The 5,673-nt window shown below is 44.3% G+C and overlaps 1 pseudogene; it reads left to right on the top strand.

Annotated features, from left to right (window-relative positions):
- The first annotated feature begins 3,610 nt into the window (after positions 1-3,610).
- Positions 3,611-5,312, top strand: LOC142448889 (recombining binding protein suppressor of hairless pseudogene; annotated as a pseudogene).
- The last annotated feature ends 361 nt before the right edge of the window (positions 5,313-5,673 follow it).

The following is a 5,673-nucleotide window of genomic DNA, read 5'->3' as shown; positions in this document are numbered from 1 at the left end:
TTAAAATTATGTAGATTCACCTTATGCCCCAGCATGTGGTCATTCTTTGAATATGTGCCATGCGGGCTTGAAAAGAATGTGAATTTTTTATATTTGGATGAAAAGCAATATAAATCTCTATCAGGTGAAATTGTCTAATTATAATATTTAGATCTCTAGCCTCCTTGTTGAATTTCTTTCTCTGTGAGCTATCTTTCTCAGAGAGCAGTGTATTGGAGTACCCACTATAATTGTTAAGGCTGTGATTTCTTTTTTCATCTTTTGGAGTGTTTGGTTGACGTATTGACTGGGTCTCTCATTCAGTGAATATGTGTTTACAATGCTTAGTGAATTTTTTTGTCTACCATTCCCTTGAAAATTATATAATGTCCTTCCTTATCTATTTTTATGGTTTGCACTTTGAGATCAATTTTATCCAAGATTAGGATTGTAATCCCTGCATTTTTTGAATTGCTGTTTGCTTGGTCTGTAGCCTTGAGATGTGTCTGTAGCCTTGAGATGTGTCTCCTGTAGGCAGCAGATTGATGGATTGTGTTTTTAAGAAAGTCTGCTAGTCTCCGTCTTTTATTGCTTAAATTCAGGGCATTGATATTCAGGGTTATCTCCATCTGCGGACTCTGTGATGTCATCTTATACCTTTTGTGTTGGGTGTTTTCCTACCTTCCTTTCTTAATACCATGTTTCCCCAAAAGTAAGACATCCCCTGATAATAAGACCTACTTACAGTTTTACCTCTTGCTGAAATATAAGGCATCCCCCAAAAATAACTGTCACCGAAGGCAGACTGTAGCTCTCTCCATTGGGTGGGTGGAGTTGCCCTAGGCAGAGGGTAGGAGGCTGGAAACTAGCAGTGGCATGTGAAAGGAAAGAGAGGGAGAGGAGAGAAACAGAAAAACAGAAAGAGAGGTGAAGAGAAGAAAGACAAAGAAGGGTAAAAACACAACTGTGATGACTCAGATTGACTGTGATGGTAAAGAGAGAAGAAATAGAGAAGGAAAAATAAATAATAAAGAGATAGCTGATCCCTGATTACCTGAATGTGGGGCTGGATGGGTTTAAACCCTGCCCCAAAATGACAGGTTTGTGTGTCCTTTCAGTGCAGGGTCCCAGTGGTGCTGGGAAGAATTGCACTAGTTGGCAAGATCACCTTAGAGGCCTGACAGAGATTTCCTCAGTAGCACAGAGAGCTGTAGAGGGCTGTCACTACAGCCTTGTGTGTTGTGCAGCACTCCCACAGAGGGCTGGCTGGAGTTCCCCCTGCTGAGTTGCCCTAGGCAGAGGGTAGTATGGAAGCCAGCAGTGGCATATGATAGTAAAGAGAGGGAGAAAAGAGTAAAAAGAGAGAAAAAGAAGAAAAAAGAAAGAAAAAGAGAAAAAACAACACAAAACTGGGGGCGTTGAGGCAGACTGTGGTGGGAAAGATAGAAGGGTGAGAGAATAAAGAAAGAAGAAATAGAGTGGTAAGTAAGAAGATAAATGAGACTTGATCACTTGACCATGGGGCTGGAGGAGGTCCAACTTTGCCTCAAGGTAGCGGGGTGTTGGTGTGCCCACTTGGTATAGTGTCCCACAGATGCTGGTGGGATTACCTCGAAGGCAAGATCACAGCAGAAGCCAGGTGGCAGTTCCCACAGCGGTATTGAGCACTGGAGTTCACTGGTATGTCTGCCTTGTGCTTGGTGTAGCGCTACAGCAGAGGAGAGGAGGGTGTTCCCTCAGCCCCGTGTAGGGCTCCAGGCAGGATCTCCCCAGCTGTGGGTAGAATCACAGAGAGGGGAGCTGGGCTTATTGTCCCATCTAGATTGCTGATGCTCTAATAGCTTAGAGGGTTTGTTTTTTGTTTTTGTTTATTTCCCCCTGGCCACCTAGAATAGAATTAAATTAAATTAAATTGGCTACCTGGCTCTGGATATGTGCTCAGTTAGAAACTGAGACTTGCTCCAGAGGGTCTTTGTTATATTGAAAGCCTCCAGGCACTGTAGCTAAATTCTAGCATTCCTTACCACGGACTCCCTTCTTAGGCTAATGTATGTAAGGGACTCCTTCTACCTGTGCCTTGGAGTTGTACAATGAACCTGAGATTTGCAGTTTTTACCAAGAAAATATTTTTTTTTGTTGGGCTTATGAGGTGCCCTGATTTGGGGGCTGTCAGGATGACCCCCAGAGGGGGAGATCCAGCTTATCAAGGAGTTTGTTTACTTCTCGGCCAACTGGAACTGAATTCACCCCCTAGACTATGACTATCCACTTATGTTCTGCCACACCATGACCTGACTCAGGTAAATTCCTGCTTTTTCTTATACTCCAAATTTAGAGCTTCCCGGCGACTCCGCTCCCCAGGCTATGAGCTCAAGGCACGGGGGTGCTCTGGTGTGGGGTCCTATCACTAGGTCTAAGGTTCTCCTCGTATCTGGGATTATGTCCCCTTTAGGGCATCAGCCTAGGAAAATCACTACTCACCAGGACTCTAGGGCACCAGTAGCCGTTCAGCTGGAGCCCACAATCCCTGCACAACCGAACCTAGAGTGATTTAGTGCATTCTTGGTTTGCTTTGTGAGTGGAAATCACAAAAAAAGTGGGGTTCAGGACAGACCCTAGCACCCTAGTTCTCATTTCAGGACTTTGCCTTCCAATCTCCCTTCACCTTACCTCCCAATTTTCTGGTCTGGCAGCAGGACCTCAGGGTGGGTGTGTCTTAACTAGACACCATCTTCCGCTCCCTAGTTTCTAGGAACTTTGTAACAATACTTTTTGACTCACCTCATAGGCAACATTTCTAACCAGACAACTTGCTATCGTATCAAGTTTGACTTATGGTGACCTCCTGGATATTTAGGGAGAACTGTACTGATATGTTGAGGCATAGGTCACCAGGACTTTCTTCTGAGGCTTGGACTTTAACTTCCAAGCTTTCAGTGGGCAATGATTACATCATACATGGGATCATCATGACTTGGAATCTACTCAACAGCAATTGGCTGCCTATTCCTAAACAGCCCCGAACCTGTGGCTCTTCGCGAATTACAAATTCTGTGCTATTCTCATACAGTGACACAAGCGATGTTATCAAGGAATCCCAGAATGATTATTCATGAAGAGTTTCCATAGTTACCTACTCTGACTGATTGAATAACTTTAAAGAAATGCAAGCAGAGAGTTACGGTGAATGTGCAAGACCACCTAGCTTATATGGAAAACAGGGCTCAAAGATATTCTTGTTCACTCTGTCACAGACCAATTGACAAAGGCATCTAATCAAAAGGATTTTCTCAGAAACTGCAACCCCACTTAAACATATTTTTAATAGGTATTTCTTATAATGATCTAGCGCACCTGTAACTTAAGTGGTACAAGATATTATTAGGAAAAGAAAAAAATTATGTATACCTGTCCTCTTAATTTCAATAACAGAAAAGCGTCTTCATATAGTATACTTCAACATAATAATTTGTTGCTTTTAAGGGTTTTTTTAACTGTTATTCAATTTTAAGAACAGTTTTCCAAATTGTATTTAAATTTATATTTAATTAATGAAAAGTTGCATGCCTGAGTCCACATGACCATTCCGAGACTTAGGTGGAGAGCGGTAATAAATATAAATCTGAGTCTCCTCGTACGTCCCTCAGAGCGTGTCCCAAAACCCGGATAAACCGGAGCGCTCCCCATGGACCACACGGAGGGCTCGCCCGTGGAGGCGCTGCCTGCGCATGCTCGCTCGCTTGGGAAATTTGGTGAGCGGCCTCAACCTAAACGACTCACTAAGGAAGCGATGCGGAATTATTTAAAGGAGAGAGGGGATCAAACAGTACTTATTCTTCATGCAAAAGTTGCACAGAAGTCATATGGAAATGAAAAAAGGTTTTTTTTGCCCTCCTTGTGTGTACCTTATGGGCAGGGGATGGAAGAAGAAAAAAGAACAAATGGAACGTGATGGTTGTTCGGAACAAGAGTCGCAACCGTGTGCATTTATTGGAATAGGAACTAGTGAGCAAGAAACGCAGCAGCTGAACTTGGAAGGAAAGAACTATTGCACAGCCAAAACATGGGACATATCTGATTCCGACAAGAGAAAGCACTTCATGTTTTCTGTGAAGATGTTCTATGGCAATAGTGATGACATTGGTGCGTTCCTCAGCAAGCGAATAAAAGTTATCTCCAAACCTTCCAAAAAGAAACAATCCTTGAAAAATGCTGACTTGTGCATTGCATCCGGAACGAAGGTGGCTCTGTTTAATCGACTTCGCTCCCAGACCGTTAGTACCAGATACTTGCATGTTGAAGGGGGTAATTTTCATGCCAGCTCCCATCTCTTGGATGACGATGAGTCCGAAGGAGAGTTTACAGTCCGCGACAGCTATATCCACTACGGACAGACGGTCAAGCTTGTGTGCTCGGTCACCGGCATGGCGCTCCCTCGATTGATCATTAGGAAAGTCGACAAGCAGACTGCCTTACTGAATGCAGATTACCCCGTCTCGCAGCTCCATAAATGCGCATTTTACCTTAAGGACACAGAAAGAATGTACTTGTGCCTTTCTCAAGAGAGAATTATCCAGTTTCAGGCCACTCCATGCCCCAAAGAACCAAATAAAGAGATGATAAATGATGGCGCCTCGTGGACAATCATCAGTACAGATAAGGCAGAGTACACGTTTTATGAGGGAATGGGCCCTGTCCTTGCCCCAGTCACTCCTGTGCCTGTCGTGGAAAGCCTGCAGTTGAATGGTGGTGGGGACGTCGCGATGCTTGAACTAACAGGACAGAATTTCACTCCAAATTTGAGTGTGGTTTGGGGATGTCGAAGCGGAAACTATGTACAGATGTGGTGAGCATGCTGTGCGTTGTCCCAGACATTTCTGCATTCCGAGAAGGTTGGATATGGGTCCGGCAGCCAGTCCAAGTTCCAGTAACTTTGGTCCGTAATGACTGGGTCATTTATTCCACCAGCCTTACCTTTACCTACACCCCCGAACCAGGGCCCTGGCCGCACTGTAGTGCCGCGGGGGCCATCCTTCGAGCCAGCTCCAGCCAAGTGCCCCCCAGCGAGTCCAGCACAAACAGCGAGGGAGCTTACACAAGTGGCAGTACAAATGCAACCAGCGTCACATCGTCCACAGCAACAGTGGTGTCCTAACTACCGTCGTGGCCGGGACTCAAACTGACTGGAGTGTTGCACAAAGGTGACAGACAACATAAACCAGGAGGAAAGGAAAGACGGAAAAGAGAAAAACGAACACTCTTTTGTGGTTTCTTGGGAAACCTTTCCTGTCAGTCAGGTGATACTGTTCTGAGACCCCTGCCACTGCAAACGCTGATTGGCAATGCTGAAGCCGCCATAAAACGAAGCAAGCTGCCAAGTGTAAGAACTCTGTTGGAAATCAATTCTTTCAGCGGTGTTTTTTATGTTTGGTCAGTTATTTTTTGTTTGGTTTTGTTTAAATGGGCAAGAAATAGAAATATGGCTGGACTGAGAGTTAAGCATACTAACATAGTTTTTACAGATCAAGGACCTTGTATAAGCTTTAGCAAAAGGTACATGTTCACCACACCTTTTTTATATTACAGTATATATAATACACCTTTTGTTACCAAATAGATTGTTCCCCTTGGCGCTCACTCTGAGCCTTTGCTCTGGAGTACATTCAGTTTCAGGCCTGACCAGGCCTGGTTAAT

The sequence above is a fragment of the Tenrec ecaudatus genome, chromosome 5, assembly GCF_050624435.1.
Source record: "Tenrec ecaudatus isolate mTenEca1 chromosome 5, mTenEca1.hap1, whole genome shotgun sequence".
NCBI lineage: Eukaryota > Metazoa > Chordata > Mammalia > Afrosoricida > Tenrecidae > Tenrec > Tenrec ecaudatus.
The sequence above is the reverse complement of the archived record's forward strand: the minus strand, read 5'-3'. Positions and strand labels throughout refer to the sequence as shown.